This window comes from Triticum urartu, chromosome 2A (genome assembly GCF_056163025.1).
Source record: "Triticum urartu cultivar PI428250 chromosome 2A, HENAU_Tu73, whole genome shotgun sequence".
Lineage (NCBI taxonomy): Eukaryota > Viridiplantae > Streptophyta > Magnoliopsida > Poales > Poaceae > Triticum > Triticum urartu.
Genome location: NC_141874.1, coordinates 627,278,301 through 627,299,708, shown reverse-complemented (window position 1 = coordinate 627,299,708; position 21,408 = coordinate 627,278,301).

Genomic DNA, 21,408 nt, shown 5'->3' with positions numbered 1-21,408 from the left:
TAGAACTAAAATACATTAGATACATTTATACATGTAACAAGTAATTCAAAACGGAGAGAGTAGATTGTTTAGACTTTGGAGCAGCAGTATTTGTGTTCACAACAAATATGCTAAAGTTCAAACATACAGTACGATAGACCAGGGCTGACACGTGTGAGCCGACGAATTCGAATGTTCGGCTCCAAATTGCTTGACCAGCACCGAGAAGAACCCGTAAAAAACATAGGACGCTGAAAAGTGGGCCCGGGAACGTGGGTCCATGCTTTATTCTAAGTATATGTTTCGTCCGAGCCAAGTGGAGCTGTCAACATCACCGCTACTATTCTGCAGCATCGACTACGGGGTCCCACTGGTGCCCCACCTGGTTCACGTTCCAAAATCATGACCATGTTGCACATAGAAAATGCTAGGTACACGCCGCACCGAAACACTCGCTGAGATGGCATCATGCTGCATTTCTGGGCTTAACATAGTTTTCTTATTCATACTAGAATCAGTAGATAATCAGCAGATCAAGGAGACTAAGCGAGTCTTTGTTTGGCAAGCGATTTTCGAAGATGGTTAAATAGATAATCAGAGATTGAGACAGTAACGTCAAAAGAAAAAATCTGACTCTCCTAACTGTGTGCAAGATAATATAGTATCAATTTGCTTACATTTTGTTCCTTTTGCTTACTCTCCATACTCAACCCAAGGGTTTCAAGCAGACAAGTACTAGTACTAGAAATTTTAAGACAAATTATGAAGTTAAGTTAAAAAATGCATTAAAAATGTGCAAACATCATATCTCTTCTCTTTAATTACCCAACCTCCAATAAGCTAAGTGCATGTAAAAATTTAAAAGACTATGTGTAGATTGTTATTGATCTTGATTACCGTGTGATGAGAGAGAATTATTTTTTTCTATTTTAAAGAGCATTGGGAAGATAGAAGTACACTTTTTTTATGGACAAATTTTAAAGCCAAGCGTACACTTTTTACTGAACGGAGGGAGTAATCCCTTTGTCCTTCGTCGCATAATGTAGAACTTTTTTGATACTACACTAGTGTAAAAAAACATCTAACATTATAAGACAGAGTAATACTGTATAAGACAGAGTAATAGTAGACAAAACTATTTCGTTCATGTAGGCAACTATTTTCGTGTCGAGATGCGCTTGAAGCTGAATTATGTGCATGCATACAAGGACTATCCTTCGCCATTCAAAGAAGTGACTTGCCAGTGGAGATCGAGATGGACTCGCTTATTGCTGTGAAACTGATTCAAGCTATGGATGTTGATAGATCGATCTACTCATCGCTCATCAAGGAGATTAGATATTTCATGTCTATTTATGAAACATGTATTACTCATGTAAGTCGTAGCCAAAATAAAGTTAGCGATAGCATAGTAAAGTTCGCTCGTTTAGAGGCAAGAACCATGACTTGGCTTGGTTCTGGTCCTCAGGATGCTATCACCTGGCTGTGATTGACTGTAAAAACCTTTTGAGTTGAGTAATGCATGTTTTTCCCGCAAAAAAAAAGACACTTGCCACCATAAATTAAACTCTGCCTACCCACTACCAACCGAGCACTACACAGGATCTCACCTATTCTTTTAAGCCAGCACAACAAGAACGGCAACTGTCGAGCAACAGGTGTCTTATGGCTCGGTCATGCAAAGTATACATGCATGAAAGGCGTGCAGGGAGTGCGTTTCCCATCTCCAACGCGAATCATCTATTTTAGATCATCAAGTGGGCGAAGGTCATCCAACCGTGGTCTCAATTTCGAACGGTGGGTCATAATTGGAGAGTTTTTATGATACTCCTTCTGTAAACTAATATAAAAACGTTTAGATCATTATTTTAGTATTTTAAACGCTCTTATATTAGTTTATGAGGAAGTACATCACACTACTGGATGTAATAGGTAGTATTGAGTAGATCCAATGGCCAGCATAGTTTGGGTCAAAATTTGTTTGAGAATAGATTGGTAATCTTCGGGTTAAAATTTTCCTTTATATTAATCTTAATTAATCTACTTAGTTAATTAAGATAGTCAAAGGCTTGCAGTTGTATGACGCAATGAAGTTCCTTCCGTCGCCGCCTGCCTGCGTCTACCATCTCGCCGCCTGCCCCCGCCAGCTGCACATCCCTATCTCCGGTTGTGCCCAAGACCCAAGGACGACTGCACGAGCACCCTGCACCGAGGCCCTGCCTTGACTAGCTTACGAACCGGCAGATCCCTCCTCTGCATGATCGGCACTGCCTTCGTCTCCTTGGCTTCTCTTCTTTTCCCCACACAGACTGCACAACATTTTTTGCCCCGAGTACGTTCTATGTGCATATGCAAGTACCTGGTAAACAAGGACTACAACTGATGATTTCAAACAAGGTTTGCTTAGCAAGTTGTTCTCTTCTCGGTATTATCATGTACTATGTCCCTATTGACCATGCTTCTCCACATAATTACATAAATATGCTCGGATCCTTCTAATCATAGCTGAGGTCAGACTTGCATGAAAAAAGAAGATAATAAGTTAGATGTACACACCTGAGGTTGGTAAGAACTGAGGGCTGGATTGGCCGTAGGGCTTTGCTTCTATTGGACCTGGATTGGCAGAGAACACGGTTAGACAAAGCAGTGGCCAGTGTGGGAGTCTCCGTAGTGCACGTGGGCATGATAGGGGGCCTTCCTACTCACAAGATAGTTCCTCACTCGGCAATCACCGGGCGTATGTCCATGCCCCCGGCGACGGCTGGGCGGAGGTTGCGGAGCTGCCGTTCGCGCTGCTGGTGGAGTGAGGGATGGTGGTGGCCTAGTGGGGAGATCAATGCGGTGGAGGCACGGACAGGGGTGGCGAGGGAACAGATGTTGCAAGGATGCGAGTGAATGGCGGCAAGGCCAGTGTCGGTGTCAAAACCGGCCGATCTCGGGTAGGGGGTCCCGAATTGTGCGTCTGAGGATCGAAGGTAATAGGAGACAAAGGGGACACGATGTTTACCTAGGTTCGGGCCCTCTTAATGGAGGTAAAACCCTACTTCCTGCTTGATTGACTTTGATGAGTATAGGGGTTACAAGAGTTGATCTACCTCGAGATCGTAATGGCTAAACCCTAGCTGTCTAGCCTATGTTAATTCTGATCGCCTCTACGGACTAAGCCCTCCGGTTTATATAGACACCGGAGGGGCCTAGGGTTGTACAGAGTCGGTTTACAGAAGAAGGAAACTATACACCTGGACGCCAATCTTGCCATCCACGCAAAGGAGAGTCCCATCCGGACATAGGGGAAGGCCTTGTACTTTGTATCTTCACGACCCATCAGTTCGGCCCACAACACACGGGGCGGACACCCGAGGACCCCTTAATCTAGGACTCCCTCAGTAGTCCTTGAACCAGTCTTCAATGACGATGTGTTCGGCGCGCAGATTGTCTTCGGCATTGCAAGGCGGGTTCCTCCTCCGAATACTTCAAAGTAATCTTTTGAACAAGAGAACTATATCTGGCTCCGTATAACAGCCACAACCCTCAACCACAAGGGCAAGATACTTAATCAAAATATGGTCTGTCTACTGACAACTTTTTCGACGAAACGTTATGTCTGGCCTCATTATCATTTCAAACCGTTTGTTGGCCTCCCGCTTCGCGTTTCGAGGCGCAGCCTCTAATGACACGTCTTGTCATAGCAGAGATCGTGTCCCCTTATTGCGGGATTCTCATCAATACGGGTTTGGGTAATCCAACCGTGCCATTCGCACGACCCCTTGGGAACAGGCGAATTTTAAGGCTTGAGGGGGGCGTTTGATATTCACTGCCTATATAAGTGGATAAGCATCCCTTCTTTTTACCTCATGCCTTGTTCCTCCCTCTGCTTCCCCATCCTCGAGCTCCAGCACCCAAGCTTCGATCGTTACCACCGCCTCCAACCTCTCCAGCCATGTCCGGATCCGGTTCTCAGGGCAAGTGGATGACCTCCTCCGTTACGGAGAAGGACGTCAAGGAGCTCCGAGAAGCGGGGTACCTGGCTGCGGACGTCGCGCACAGGATCCCTGCCAAAAAGCAAGTCATCCCACTCCGGAGCCCGGCGAGAGAGTGGTCTTTATCCCCCACTTCCTCCGCGGACTAAGGTTTCCTCTCCACCCTTTTGTCTGCGGCCTCATGTTCTATTACGGGCTAGATTTCCATGATCTAACCCCAAATTCCCTCCTCCACATCTCGGCATTTATCGTCGTGTGCGAGGCGCTCCTCCGCATACCCCCACTTCATCCTATGGCTCGAGGTCTTCAACATGAAGCCGAAGGTGGTCGACGGGCAGCACGCAGACTGCGGCGGCGCCATGGTGAGCAAGCTCCCCAACATCACCCGACCCAAAGGGGCCTTCATGGAGACTGTCAAGATATGGCAGCACAAGTGGTTTTACATCACTGAACCTCGCGGCGCCACATGGGCAGCTACTCCTGAGTTTAGATCCGGACCCCCAACGTGGCTCGCGTCGTGGACCAACAAGGGTCTAGACTGGGGGTCGTCCGATGAAGTGACGGTGCTGCAAAAGCGCATCGAAAATATGATAGAGAAGAACACCAGTCTCAATGATGTGATTCAGGTGATGCTTTTCCGCCGGATCCTCCCCTGCCAGCACTGGCCTCTCCACATGTGGGAGTTCAATCCGGAAGGGCCTCGAACCCTACAACGATTCTTCGGCACAATGCATGAAGAGATCTGGAAGCTGCTCTTCAAGGCCCAAAAGACGTGGCCGGAGACAACCGACGACATCGGCCTCGACAGCGCGCATCCGGCCACCCCGGTAAGCATTTAGTTTCCGAACATAACTTCAGTTCATAAATCAAAGGGTATGATGAGCCTTCCATCCTCCAATCAGGGCTGGACAAAGAAGGTGGAGCGGATCAAGTATCCGGCTCCGCTACCCGAAGACCCATCCATTCCTCTGCTAACGAGGATGCTGGTCCTGGCGCCGTATCAGGCGCCGGAGAAGAAGGCCAAGAAGAAGAGCAAGGAGGCCAAAGGTGGCCTCTACTGTAAGGGTATTTCAGACGCTTTGTACGAAGAGATGGAGGCTCCCTCCTCCCATGAGGGGTATGAAGACGAAGAGGGGGAGGAGGCAGAGAGCGATTCTCCACTTAAGGGGAGGAAGAAGATAAGGGTGGCCTCCGTAGACCTGGAGGCTGGGGCATCTAAGAGATGGAAGATATCCCTCTCGGACGGCTTGGATTCGGATGCCGAAGCCATCCCCGAGAGGCGCCCCAGGGTGAAGCCCCTGGCCGAATCATAAGTATCCAAGGATGCTTTACATATATCCGGTATTTCATGATTGTAGGATAACATACTATATTATGTGTTTCAGTCCGGCCCATGACCTCCCCCAACAATCATCATCCGAGGGGAACTCTCTGGCACCGAAGATGGTAGAGAGCGAGACTCCTCCGCGAGCCTCTCCGCCAACCACCGTGGATGACACCAAGGTGTTGTCCCAAAGGACCTCTCCGGGCCATGGAGAGGTGCGGGAGGTTGCCAGGACGGCGCCGGAGGGTGATGCCTCGGCTGCCGAGAACATGGGGGGCGCAACCCCCATGGAGACTGGCGACGGGGGCCCTGACCAATCCGGCCCCAGCCGAACACCATTCCAGAGACCCATGTGGCTCCGGAATAGAGTGAGCAACCCCCTTCAAAGGATGGGAGATCGCCAAATCCAGCGGCGACCTCCACTAATCCGGAGGCGCCAAACACTTTGATGGAGGCACTGCGACATGCTTCCATCATGGAGGAGCACCGCACCCTGATGGGTGTGGTGGTTGAGAAGGTTCAGTCCGCCAAGAGCGGGCTGAACGAAGCCTTCACCAGCCTACTAACAAGCTTCGAGGTATGCAATGTAATATTCTTAGCCGCTTTTCATATGAAAAATATGCCTGTGTATAGATAGTAGCCCCTGAGAGTATATTCGGTTTTGAAAAACGACCGAACAGAGGATCAAATAATAATCGCAGGAGGTAACGTACTGGTCTATTGGTAAACAGGCTTCCCTGTTAGCGGTGACCGCCCAGGCCGCTGAGGTTTCCGAACTCAAGCGGAAGCTGCAACTGGCTGATGATGATATCGTCCGCATTAATAAGCGGTTCGATGATGACCCACAAGTATAGGGGATCTATGTAGTCCTTTCGATAAGTAAGAGTGTCGAACCCAACGAGGAGCAGAAGGAAATGATAAGCGGTTTTCAGCAAGGTATTCTCTGCAAGTACTGAAATAAGTGGTAACAGATAGTTTTGTGATAAGGTAAATTGTAACGAGCAACAAGTAACAAAAGTAAATAAAGTGCACCAAGGTGGCCCAATCCTTTTTGTAGCAAAGGACAAGCCGGAACAAACTCTTATATAAGGAAAAGCGCTCCCGAGGACACATGGGAATATCGTCAAGCTAGTTTTCATCATGTTCATATGATTCGCGTTCGATACTTTGATAATTTGATATGTGGGTGGACCGGTGCTTGGGTGCTGTTCTTACTTGAACAAGCATCCCACTTATGATTAACCTCTATTGCAAGCATCCGCAACTACAACAAAATTATTAAGGTAAACCTAACCATAGCATGAAACATATGGATCCAAATCAGCCCCTTACGAAGCAACGCATAAACTAGGGTTTAAGCTTCTGTCACTCTAGCAACCCATCATCTACTTATTACTTCCCAATGCCTTCCTCTAGGCCCAAATAATGGTGAAGTGTTATGTAGTCGACGTTCACATAACACCACTAGAGGCTAGACAACATACATCTTATCAAAATATCGAATGAATACCAAATTCACATGACTACTAATAGCAAGACTTCTCCCTTGTCCTCAGGAACAAATGTAACTACTCACAAAGCATATTCATGTTCATAATCAGAGGGGTAATAATATGCATATAGGATCTGAACATATGATCTTCCACCAAATAAACCAACTAGCATCAACTACAAGGAGTAATCAACACTACTAGCAACCTACTAGCACCAATCCTGGACTTTGAGACAAGAATTGGATACAAGAGATGAACTAGGGTTTGGAGATGAGATGGTGCTGATGAAGATGTTGATGGAGATTGCCCTCTCCCGATGAGAGGAGCGTTGGTGATGACGATGGTGATGATTTCCCCCTCCCGGAGGGAAGTATCCCCGGCAGAACAGCTCTGCCGGAGCTCTAGATTGGTTCCGCCAAGGTTTTGCCTCGTGGCGGCGGAGTCTCGTCCCAAAAAGTTCCTTCCTATTTTTTTTCTCATCGAAAGACTTCATATAGGAGAAGATGGGCGTCGGAGAGCCACCAGGGGGCCCACGAGGTAGGGGGGCACGCCCTAGAAGGGGGGGCGTGCCCCCCACCCTCGTGAGCAAGGTGTGGGCCCCCTGGCCTTCATCTTTGGCGAGGATTTTTCTTTATTTATTTTAAGATGTTCCGTCGAGTTTCAGGACTTTTGGAGTTGCGCAGAATAGGTCTCTAATATTTGCTCCTTTTCTAGCCCAGAATTCCAGCTGCCGACATTCTCCCTCCTTATGTAAACCTTGTAAAATAAGAGAGAATAGCCATAAGTATTGTGACATAAAGTGAAATAACAGTCCATAATGCAATAAATATCGATATAAAAGCATGATGCAAAATGGACGTATCAACTCCCCCAAGCTTAGACCTCGCTTGTCCTCAAGCGAAAAGCCGATAACAATAAATATGTCCTCATCTTTAGGGGTAGAGGCGTCGATAAAAATAAAATACGGACATGAAGGCATCATGATTATTCTCATAACAGCAACATATATAGATTTTGTCATATGATTATTTATGTTCAAGTGATGATCTATTCACAATGCAAAAGTATAAATCATAAACCTTATTGGGCTCCGACAAACTATAATCTCAGTCATTGAAGCAATTTCAATGTATCATAACATCGGAAAGAGTCTATGTCAGAGCTAAAAAGCAAGTCCACATACTCAACTATCATTTAGTCCTTCATAATTGCTAACACTCACGCAATACTTGTGGTTATGAAGTTTTAATCAGACATAGAGAAAGATAGGGGCTTATAGTTTTCCCCCACAACCTTTTACCTCAAGGGTAATGTCAACAATAATAATTCATGCTCCCCTATATCCAATTAGATATATATATCATGTTCTTTCCAACATGCTGAGCTTGCCAAAGGATAAAATGAAAAAGGAAAGGTGAAGATCACCGTGACTCTTGCATAAGGTAGAAGATAATAATAAAAGATAGGCCCTTTGCAGAGGGAAGCAGAGGTTGTCATGCGCTTTTATGGTCGGATGCACAACATCTCAATGATAAAGAACGTCACTTTATATTGCCCCTTGTGATATGAACCTTTATTATGCAGTCTGTCGCTTTTATTACTTCCACATCACAAGATCGTATAAAGCTTATTTCTCCCACACCAATCAATCATACATATTTAGAGCAATTTTTATTGCTTTGCACCGATGACAATTTACTTGAAGGATCTTACTCAATCCATAGGTAGATATGGTGGACTCTCATGGCAAAACTAGTTTAGGGATTTTGGAAGCACAAGTAGTATTTCTACTTGGTGCTGAGAATTTGGCTAGCATGAAGGGGAAAGGCAAGATCAACAAGTTAGAGGATCCATGACAACATACTTTATCTCAGATATAAGAAAGACATAACTCATTACGTTGTCTTCCTTGTCCAACATCAACTCTTTAGCATGTCATATTTTAATGAGTGCTCCCAATCATAAAAGATGTCAATCATAATATATCTATATGTGAAAACCTCTCTTTCCTTATTACTTCCTATTAATTGCAGCAATGACCAAAGCTATGTCTGCCAACTCCCAACAACTTTTAATCATTATACTCTTTCTATGTGAAGTCATTACTCTCAATAAGATCAATATGAACTTTTTGTTTCTTTTTATTCTTTTCTTCTTTCTTTTATTCACCCAAGATCATGGCAAAATAATCAAGCCCTTGACTCAACACTAATCTTTATTATATATAGCTCACGGACTCGATTACAAAGAAAGATCATAAAGCAAACTCAAAACTAGATCATGCCATAAACTTTATTCTACTAGATCAAGATACTACTAATAGGATCGAACTAAGAAAAAATGGTAAAGATAAGAGTTGTGATTGTGATACGATACCGGGGCACCTCCCCCAAGCTTGGTAGTTGCCAAGGGGAGTGCCCATACCCATGTGATTATATATCCTTTGTCGGTGAAGAAGGTGGAGGTGTTGTAGATGATGCGGGCCTTGTGTCCATCTTCCAAGGCATAGGTTCTCCATCATAGAAAGATGATCAAGTCTCCAGGATCCTCAAATCTGCAGCCAAACTCATCCTTTTGAATCTATATTCATACTCACAGTTTTGGTTTTGCAGGTCATAGATTTGGGCTTGGAGGTGCTCGATCTTCTCATGAAGCTTGAAGATAGTCTCCCCGATGTTGTCAGCATCCAACTTGTGGTTCTAGTGAACTCTGCGATCATCATGTGGTTACAGTTGAGTCCACGTTCCACCATCCCTTGGCACTTGAAAACTTGTTGCTCCACTGCTTCGAGCCTCGTCTGCATGCTTCCGGTCCCCTTTGGTCCCTCTTCATCGCAGATGTGCAGCAACCCATCACGCAACTCAATGGTTTGAGGGTGTCGCAGCACCTCCGCGAGGTAAGGGTTGATGACCTTCTCGAAGAAATTGTCCTTGGAGGCGCTTGGGGCCGTCATGTTAACCTAGATATGTCAGAAAAACAGTTCGAAACAAGAACAGAGGAGATTTGTGTGATACGGGAGTCAAAACCTTCGGGAGGTTATATAATGAATGTTTACCGACCAAAATACGTAACATGCAAGAAAATGGAGTCCGGAAGGCACACGAGGTGCTCACGAGGTAGGGGGGGCGCCCAGAGGGGTAGGGCGCGCCCACCACCCTCGTGGGGCCCTCGTGTCCTTCCCGGACTGCAACTTATTTTTCTATTTTTCTAAATATTCCAAGGTGGAGAAATATTGCCTTAAAAATTGTTTTGGAGTCGGTTTACTTACCGTACCACATACCTATTCCTTTTCGGAGTCTGAAACGTTCCAGAAAGTGTCCCTTATGTATTCCTCCGGGGTTACGGTTTCAATAATATTGATTTCAACATTTATGGGATTACCTGAGGTATAATGTTTGATTCTTTGACCATTTACCACCTTCGGATTTGTGCCTTCGAAGTTGTTAATCTTTATGGCACCGGAACGATAGACCTCTTCGATAACATAGGGGCCTTCCCATTTAGAGAGAAGTTTTCCTGCAAAAAATCTTAAATGAGAGTTGTATAGCAATACATAATCACCTACATTAAACTCACGCTTTTGTATCCTTTTGTCATGCCATCTTTTAACTTTTTCTTTAAACAACTTGGCATTTTCATAAGCTTGGGTTCTCCATTCATCAAGTGAGCTAATATCAAATAACCTCTTCTCATAGGCAAGTTTGAAATCATAGTTAAGCTCTTTAATAGCCCAATATGCCTTATGTTCTAGTTCGAGAGGTAAGTGACATGCTTTTCCACAAACCATTTTATACGGAGACATACCCATAGGATTTTTACATGCAGTTCTATAAGCCCATAATGCATCATCAAGTTTTTTGGACCAATTCTTTCTAGACCTATTAACAGTCTTTTGCAAAATTAATTTGAGCTCTCTATTGCTCAATTCTACTTGACCACTAGACTGTGGGTGATAAGGAGATGCAATTCTATGATTAACATCATACTTAGCAAGCATTTTACGGAAAGCACCATGAATAAAGTGTGAACCACCATCAGTCATTAAATATCTAGGGACTCCAAACCTCGGAAAAATAACTTCCTTAAACATTTTAATAGAAGTGTTATGATCAACACTACTAGTTGGAATAGCTTCTACCCACTTAGTAACGTAATCAACAACAACTAAAATATGTGTGTATCCATTAGAGGCAGGAAAAGGTCCCATATAATCAAAGCCCCAAACATCAAACGGTTCAATAACAAGAGAATAATTCATAGGCATTTCTTGACGTCTACTAATATTACCAATTCTTTTACATTCATCACAAGACAAGACAAACTTATGGGCATCCTTGAAGAGAGTAGGCCAATAAAAACCAGATTGCAATACCTTATGTGCAGTTCTATCTCCAGCGTGGTGTCCTCCATAAGCCTCGGAATGACACTTGCATAGGATCTGTTCCTGTTCATGCTCAGGTACACAACGTCTAATAACACCATCTACTCCTTCTTTATAAAGATGTGGGTCATCCCAAAAGTAATGTCTCAAGTCATCGAAAACCTTTTTCTTTTGCTGGTATGTGAAGCTAGGTGGTATAAACTTAGCAACAATATAATTAGCATAATCAGCATACCATGGAGTATTACGAGAAGTACTTATAACATTTAATTGTTCATCAAGAAAGCTATCATTAATAGGTAGTGGGTCATCAAGAACATTCTCTAACCTAGACAAGTTGTCTGCAACGGGGTTCTCAGCTCCCTTTCTATCAACAATATGCAAATCAAATTCTTGTAGCAAGAGAACCCATCTAATAAGTCTAGGTTTAGCATCTTTCTTTTCCATAAGGTATTTAATAGCAGCATGATCAGTGTGAATAGTTACTTTAGAATCAACAATATAAGGTCTGAACTTATCACAAGCAAATACAACTGCTAAAAGCTCTTTTTCAGTAGTAGTACAATTTCTTTGAGCATTGTCTAGAGTCTTACTAGCATAATGAATAACATTTAATTTCTTATCAACTCTTTGCCCTAGAACAACACCTACAGCATAATCACTAGCATCACACATAATTTCAAAGGGTAAATTCCAATTAGGTGGCTGAACAACAGGTGCAGAGACTAATGCTTTCTTAAGTATTTCAAATGCTTCTACAAAATCATCATCAAAGACAAATGGTATATCTTTTTGCAATAAATTAGTCAGAGGCCGAGGAATTTTTGAGAAGTCCTTAATGAACCTCCTGTAAAATCCAGCGTGTCCAAGGAAATTTCTTATACCTTTGATGTCCTTGGGACATGGCATCTTTTCAATAGCATCGACCTTGGCTTTATCAACTTCAATACCTCTTTTAGAAACTTTGTGCCCCAAGACAATACCTTCATTAACCATAAAGTGGCACTTTTCCCAATTCAAGACAAGATTAGTTTCTTCACATCTCTGCAAAACTCGATCAAGATTGCTCAAGCAATCATCAAAAGAGGAACCATAGACGGAAAAATCGTCCATTAAAACCTCACAAATCTTTTCACAAAAGTCAGAGAATATAGCCATCATGCATCTTTGAAAGGTAGCAGGTGCATTACATAAACCAAAAGGCATACGTCTATAAGCAAAAGTACCAAAAGGGCATGTAAAAGTATTCTTTGGTTGATCTCTAGCCGACACAGGTATTTGAGAGAAACCAGAATAACCATCTAGAAAGCAATAGTGTGTATGTTTGCATAATCTTTCTAGCATTTGATCAATAAAAGTTAAGGGGTAATGATCTTTCTTAGTAGCTTTATTTAATTTGCGGAAATCAATTACCATCCTATAACCTGTGATAATTCTTTGTGGAATCAATTCATCTTTATCATTAGGAACAACAGTAATACCTCCCTTCTTAGGGACACAATGGACATGACTTACCCACTGACTATCAGCAACGGGATAAATTATACCTGCCTCCAGAAGCTTGAGTATTTCTTTTCTTACCACTTCTTTCATTTTAGGATTCAGACGTCGTTGAGGATCACAAACTGGTTTGGCATCTGCTTCCAAATTTATTTTATGTTGACATAGAGTGGGACTAATGCCCTTAAGATCATCAAGAGTATATCCAATAGCAGCACGATGCTTCTTCAGAGTTTTCAATAATCTTTCTTCTTCATGCTCTGAAAGGTTAGCACTAATAATAATAGGATATATCTACTTTTCATCAAGATAAGCATATTTAAGATTATCAGGCAAAGGTTTAAGCTCAAACACGGGATCACCCTTGGGTGGAGGAGGATCCCCTAAAATTTCAACAGGCAAATTGTGTTGCAGAATAGGTTCCTGTTTAAAGAATACTTCATCTATTTCCCTTCTTTCATTCATGAACATATCATTTTCATGGTCTAGCAAATAGTGTTCTAAAGGATCACTATGAGGTACGGCAATAGAAGCAAGACCAATAATCTCATCCTTACTAGGTAATTCTTCCTCATGATGTTGTTTACTAAATTTAGAAAAATTAAACTCATGAACCATATCATCCAAGCCAATAGTAACAACATTCTTTTTGCAATCTATCCTAGCATTAACAGTGTTCAAGAAGGGTCTACCAAATATAATAGGACAAAAGCTATCTTGCGGAGAAGTAAGAACAAGAAAATCAGCAGGATATTTAGTTTTCCCACACAAGACTTCAACATCTCTAACAATTCCCATCGCTGAAATAGTATCTCTATTGGCAAGTTTAATTGTGACATCAATATCTTCTAATTCAGCAGGTGCAATTTCATGCTTGATTTCTTTATACAAGTCATAAGGTATAACACTATCACTAGCACCCATATCACATAAGCCATGATAACAATGATCTCCTATTTTAACATAAATAACATGCACACCTACCACAAGTCTATGTTTATCTTTAGCACAATGTTTAGCAATTCTAGCAGTTTCACCATCGAACTGAATAACATGCCCATCAATATTATCAGACAAGAGATCTTTAACAATAGCAATATTAGGTTCTACTTTAACTTGCTCAGGAGGTGGATAAGTTCTAATATTGCTTTTACGAACAAAAGTTGAAGCTTTAGCATGATCCTTTATTCTAACAGGGAAAGGTGGTTTCTCAACGTAAGAAGTAGGAACAATAGGGTCATTATAAGTGACAGTCTTTTCTTCAACTTTAATAGGTGCAGCTACTTTTACTTCTATGGGAGGATGATATTTAAACCACTTCTCCTTAGGGAGATCAACATAAGTAGCAAAAGATTCACAGAAAGAAGCTACTATCTCAGAGTCAAGTCCATATTTAGTGCTAAACTTATAGAAAACATCAGTGTCCATAAAAGATTTAACACAATCAAACTTAGGTGTCATACCTGACTCCTTACCTTCGTCGAGGTCCCAATCTTCAGAGTTGCGTTTAATTCTATCCAATAAATTCCATCTGAATTCAATAGTCTTCATCATAAAAGAGCCAACACAAGAACTATCGAGCATGGTTTGATTATTATGAGAAAGCCGATCATAAAAACTTTGCATAATTATTTCTCTCAAGAGCTCATGATTGGTGCATGAATATAACATTAATTTAAGCCTCCCCCAAGCTTGAGCGATGCTTTCTCCTTCGCGAGGCCAGAAATTATATATATAATTGCAATCACGATGAACAAGATGCATAGGGTAATACTTTTGATGAAATTCCAATTTCAATCTTTTATAGTTCCATGATCTCATATCATCACATAGCCTATACCATATCAATGCGTCTCCCTTCAAAGATAAAGGGAAGACCTTCTTAGCAACATCATCGGGTACACCTGAAAGCTTAAATAATCCACAAACTTCATCCACATATATTAAGTGCTCATCAGGATGCTTTGTTCCATCTCCTGTAAAAGGGTTAGCTAGCAGTTTTTCCATCATACCCGAAGGAAATTCAAAAGGAGTTTCATTTTCAATAGGTTCAATAGGTTGAGGAGCAACTCTTTGCTCTACTGGACGGGGTGAAGATACCCCGAACAAGCCCCTCAGAGAATTACTTTCCATAGTAGCAAGTGACAGTAAATTTCAGCACACTATATTAATTTTTCCTTACCAAATTCCACCTACCAAAGGCGCTACACTCCCCGGCAATGGCGCCAGAAAAGAGTCTTGATGACCCACAAGTATAGGGGATCTATCATAGTCCTTTCGATAAGTAAGAGTGTCGAACCCAACGAGGAGCAGAAGGAAATGATAAGCGGATTTCAACAAGGTATTCTCTGCAAGTACTGAAATAAGTGGTAACAGATAGTTTTGTGATAAGGTAAATTGTAACGAGCAACAAGTAACAAAAGTAAATAAAGTGCAGAAAGGTGGCCCAATCCTTTTTGTAGCAAAGGACAAGCCGGAACAAACTCTTATATAAGGAAAAGCGCTCCCGAGGATACATGGGAATATCGTCAAGCTAGTTTTCATCACGTTCATATGATTCGCGTTCGATACTTTGATAATTTGATATGTGGGTGGACCGGTGCTTGGGTGCTGTTCTTACTTGAACAAGCATCCCACTTATGATTAACCTCTATCGCAAGCATCCGCAACTACAAGAGATGAACTAGGGTTTGGAGATGAGATGGTGCTGATGAAGATGTTGATGGAAATTGCCCTCTCCCGATGAGAGGAGCGTTGGTGATGACGATGGTGATGATTTCCCCCTCCCGGAGGGAAGTATCCCCGGCAGAACAGCTCTGCCGGAGCTCTAGATTGGTTCCGCCAAGGTTCCGCCTCGTGGCGGCGGAGTCTCGTCCCAAAAAGTTCCTTCCTATTTTTTTTCTCATCGAAAGACTTCATATAGGAGAAGATGGGCGTCGGAGAGCCACCAGGGGGCCCACGAGGTAGGGGGCGCGCCCTAGGAGGGGGGGTGCGCCCCCCCACCCTCGTGAGCAGGGTGTGCCCCCCTGGCCTTCATCTTTGGCGAGGATTTTTCTTTATTTATTTTAAGATGTTCCGTGGAGTTTCAGGACTTTTGGAGTTGCGCAGAATAGGTCTCTAATATTTGCTCCTTTTCCAGCCCAGAATTCCAGCTGCCGGCATTCTCCCTCCTTATGTAAACCTTGTAAAATAAGAGAGAATAGCCATAAGTATTGTGACATAAAGTGAAATAACAGTCCATAATGCAATAAATATCGATATAAAAGCATGATGCAAAATGGACGTATCATTCGACGAGGCGCAAGGTATGTTTTGAAAGATTGTTTACACATCTGAAGTAATATGCCAATGCGGAGTCTAAGCTCTTGTGTTGCCCTGATCATTATTGCAGGTAGTGTGGCCGAGGTCGAGACCCTGAAGAGCGCTCTCGCCCAAGCCAAGGAGCAGGCACGGGTGAGCAAAGCGGCCGCTGACAAAGCGGCCACAGATTTAAAGGCCGAGCAGGTCGCTCGCCGCCGGTATGAGGAGCGGGCGACAGAAGTGGAGCAAGAGCTCAAGGACGCTGCTGGCAAGTGCGAGGCCTTGGGGGAGAAGAATAAGGCCCAAGCGGCCGATCACACCAAGGCTCTTCAAGGGGCCAAGGAGGCGCGGACTGAGTCCCGGGCGGCTCGTGAGGAGATCAAGCAGGCCGAACAGATAGCGGTTGGTAAGCCCTTCCTTTTGCAGAGTAAATTCGGCAGTCAGAAATATGCCTTGCTCACTCGACTAGGGAGTTCTCCAGACGCCTTTGTGGATCTTTCGAAGAGTGCGGCCGACGCCGCACAATTCTTCCGAGCCCAGGAGGGGAACACCACGAAGAAGCTCTTCCGGTCACAGTACCTGGCACCAGAGCGTCCGGTGCTGTTGAACAACCAGATGATGTAGCTGGCGGAGTTGCATAGGATGTCCGGCTTGGCCATGAAGGACGTCATAGTCCGGCTCTGGCCAACCGAACCTTTTCCTAGCAGTTACTTCGGCCTGGTGAAGTGACTCGCCGACACGCTGCCCCGAATTGAAGCTGTCAAGCGCTTGGCGTGCATCGAGGGTGTACAGATGACCTTTGGCCGCGTTAAGATGCAATGGGCGAAGATGAAGGCCACCGTCGTGGCAACCGAGGGTCCGCCCGAAAGCAAGGACCACCGCAAGCCAGAGCGGTATTTTGGCGACGTCCTAGAGGGTGCCCGGATAGTAGAGGTCCAATGCTCGAAGGATATCATGTTTCTTTGAATGCCGAGCTGTCCAGGTGTTGTTTTATGAACCAAGGCTTTGTAATATATTTATGCCTTTATCTGAAATTATTTTCCTCCTGTGCGGCCGTTTTTATTTCTCAGAGTTTACCAGTCGTCGGCTTTAGCCCCCACGTAGATGCTATGGGGGTGTTCGGTATAGCGCACGACCACACTTGACCCAACGTCTTGGTCCATAAAGGAGGTGTCTGCACAACAAACTTGGCAATCAGACAATGCGGCTTTATCACTCTCAGTTAGCCATAGGAGTTTGATAATGGGACTAGGAACTGACCCCTGGCGCTTGTGCGGCTATTCAAACTTGGATGGCTTAGGCGCGTGACTGGATGAAGGCCAGTTCTTTGTATAGTACGGAAGAAATCGCAAGAGATTTATGGTAAGTCACCGAATCGCTGACCAGCTCTCGCCGTATCATGATAATTCAGTTTTCGGCTTTCTCTACTGAGGTGCTTGACCGGATGAGCCAGAAACACAATCGATGTAGTTCTCCCTTTACCACCTTAGCCGAACAAGCGGAACGTAAGGTAGCAACCACAGGAGTCGGGCAACCCAACCATGGACCAAAGACATGATTTGGAGCTGATGCATATAATGCAATGTTCGGGACGCCGAAGTGTACTTCTAAAAGTATTCGGACTTCTCTTTTTCTGAAAGTATGTGTGGGCGAATAGAGCCCCAGGTATTGAAGTTGTACCAGAATGTATATGTGGCAATATTAGCACAAAAGAGGAATGCAGATTATGAAACAAACCAAGACCGAACGAGGGTTGGTAAAAACTATTTTCATTATAATCTGTTTGATACGTCAAGACATGCTATTACAGATAGTGCCGAGGCTATTTTACATGCCAAAATTTGTGCACAAGGGAAAGCTGTATACGGGACCTAAAAAAGGTCTTGAAGATCTCATTGATGCCCTGTCGCATGTCTGCGTCGCTTTCGCCTTTGTTAAAAAGATTCCTTGAGAGGAGCTGTCCACAGTCGTTTATACGAAAGCGGGCCCGGAAAGAGTCCTTGCCTGACCATGGAGTAGCTAGGTTTTAATGCACCTGTGGTAGGAAAAAAAGATCAAAGGAAAAAGGTCAAGGTCACATAGGGTCGAGCTGCACTATAGACCTATCCGTATTCTGCCTCCGTCGTTGCCCAGGGTATTTTGAGTGCGTAATTATGCACACACGGTTTATGTGCCGCGGATGTGTGTGGCGATTGACGGAGGCGAAACTGCTAGTCTAGCTTTGGAATCACCGAGTTATCATCATGCAGAGTAGTCCGGACGCGTTTAACAGTGTCCAGGGGCTTGATGGCCGATTGGGTGTTCGACCTAAGGAGGCCGCTCTACACTTCAGCCGCAAGGGCCATGGTATGGTCCTCAATGCGGAGGGAACGCTCCGTGTTTCCATTGACTGTGATAACGCCGTGGGGTCTGGGCATTTTGAGTTTTAAGTAAGCATAATGCGGGACCGCATTGAAGCAAGTGAAGGCAGTTCGTCCGAGCAGTGCGTGATAACCACTATGGAAGGGGACGATGTCGAAGATCAAGTCTTCACTTTGGAAGTTATCTGGTAAACCGAAGACTACTTCCAATGTTATTAAGCCCGTGCAGCAAGCTTCTATGCCGGGTATCACTCCTTTAAAAGTGGTGTTAGTAGGCTTGATTCTTGATGGGTCAATACCCATTTTGCGGACCGTGTCTTGATAAATCAAGTTAAGACTGCTGCCGCCATCCATGAGGACTTAGGTGAGATGGAATCCGTCGCTGATTGGATCAAGGACCAAGGCTGCCGAACCTCCATGATGGATATTGGTCGGGCGGTCCTTACGATCGAAGGTGATCGGGCAAGCCGACCAGGGGTTGAATTTTGGGGCGACCGACTCTACGGCGTAGACTTCCCTTAGCACACGCTTGCACTCCCTCTTGGGGATATGAGTGACATATATCATATTCACTATTTTTACCTCATGGGGAAATTTCTTCTGCCCCCTTGTGTTCGGTGGGAGGGGCTCATCATCGTCCTTGCTTGGCGGGCCTTTCCCCTTATGTTCAGTATTTAACTTATCGGCCTATTTGAAGACCCAACAATTTCTATTGGAGTGGTTTGCAAGCTTGTCGGGGGTACCATGAATTTGGCAAGGCCGATCAAGTATCTTGTATAAATTGGATGGGTCGTCCCTATTTCCTTTGAATGGCTTCTTCCGCTGGCTGGGTTTAGAGCCACTAAATCCGGCGTTGACCACCGTGTCTTCCGTATCTTCTTTGTTGCTTTGACGCTTGTGTTTGTTGAGTCGTGGCCTGCCGTTGCCATCTCTGGCTTCAGAGGTGCCAGGGTCGCCGGTACTGTTGCTTCTACGAGCTAACCAACTGTCTTCTCCCACGCAAAAGCGGGTCATGAGTGCGGTAAGGGCTGCCATGGACTTTGGCTTTTCTTGGCCGAAGTGTCGGGCGAGCCATTCGTCACGGACACTATGTTTAAAGGTAGCGAGGGCTTCAGCGTCCAGACAATCAACGGTTTGGTTCTTTTTAATTAAGAACCTAGTCCAAAGTTTGTGGGCTGACTCTCCGGGTTGCGGGACTATATGACTTAGGTCATCGGCATCCGGAGGCCGGACATAGGTACCTTGGAAGTAGTCTCTAAAGGCATCCCCCAAATCTTCCCAGCTGCCAATAGAGTTCTCTGGGAGTCTGTTTAACCAGTGTCGTGCTGGTCCTTTCAGCTTTAAGGGGAGGTATTTGATGGCGTGGAGATCGTCACCGCGAGCCATGTGAATATGGAGAAGAAAGTCTTCAATCCATGTCGCGGGATCAGCCGTTCCATCGTATGCTTCAATGTTTATGGGTTTAAACCCTTCTGGGAACTGGTGCTGCATTACCTCATCGGTAAAGCATAAGGGGTGTGCGGCTCCTCTGTATCGGGAAACGTCGCGACGGAGTTCGGCCCGGGTGAGGTTATGCCTATCGCTCCAAGCTTGATGGCCGTCGTCTTGCGTTGGGGCACGCCTCCTTGATCCATAGATTGATCTGGCCTGACCGGCTCTATTGTCCAGGTCCTGGCATAAGTCGTAGGTATAGCCCGGAGCTGCTACCTCTTTGCCTCGACGGCGAGGTGGTAGGGGCTGGTGTTTGGCATAAGCAGCCGCTTTATCTCGCCCACGTGGAGGACTGTCTGGTTCATCAGCGCGGTCATATCTCGACGGTATTGGCTCAAAGGCCTCGTCGTCGAATTGGGGTAGTAGCTGACGCTTCGGATAACTCTTTGTTGGGCGCTCAAGGCCGTTGTCGGTGTCAAAACTGGCGGATCTCGGGTAGGGGGTCCCGAACTGTGTGTCTAAGGTCGATGGTAACAGGCGACAGGGGACACGATGTTTACCCAGGTTCGGGCCCTCTCTATGGAGGTAATACCCTACGTCCTGCTTGATTGATCTTGATGAATATGAGTGTTACAAGAGTTGATCTACCACGAGATCGTAATGGCTAAACCCTAGAGGCCTAGCTTGTATGGCTATGGTAATGAATATCCCCCCTCCGGACTAAGTCCTCCGGTTTATATAGACACTAGGAGGATCTTGGGTTACACAAGGTCGGTTACAAAGAAATGAATCTACATGTTTGGTCGCCAAGCTTGTCGTCCACGCCAAGGAGAGTCCCATCCGGACACGGGTGCAGTCTTCGGTCCTTGTATCTTCACAACCCATCAGTCCGGCCCATAGTTAACAGGCCGGACGCCCGAGGACCCCTTAGTCTAGGACTCCCTCAGTAGCCCCTGAACCTGGCATCAATGACAAGGTATCCGACGCGTAGATCTGTCTTCGGCATTGCAAGGCAGGTTCCTCCTTCCGAACTCCAAGATAGTCTTCGGACGAAACAAACGTGTCCGGATCTGCAACACACAGCTGTAGAGAGTATAATATTTCACGAATCCAATCTACTGACAACTTTAGTAACGTGACATCACGCTTGCCCGGTCATTATTTCGAACCGTTTCCCGTCCCGCCGTTCCATGTTTCGGGGTGTGGTTTTTGTTGGCACGTCCTGTCGAAGCAGAGATCGTGTCCCCTTATCGCGGGATTCTCATCAATACGAGCGTGGGTAACCCAACCGTCATGCGGGAAAGATTCCTTAGGAATAGGCAGGTTCTCAGGCTTAGGAGGAGGCGTTCAATACCCGCTGCCTTTATAATGGAACCAAGGGCCGTCTTTTTTATGCGAAACCTCTCCTCAGCCTTCCCAACCTCGAGTTCTAGCACCCAAGGTTCGACTTCATTGCTTCAAGCCTCCCCATCATGTCCGGACCCAGCCCTCAAGGCTGATGGGTGGCTTCCTTCGTTACAGAGGAGGATATTGCAAAGCTTCGGTGGCCAGATACTTGACCGCGGAGGTCCACCATAGGCTTCCTGCTCAAGGACAGGTTATTCTGACCCCCAGACCTGGTGAGAGGGTCGTATTCATCTCCCACTTCCTCCGAGGGCTA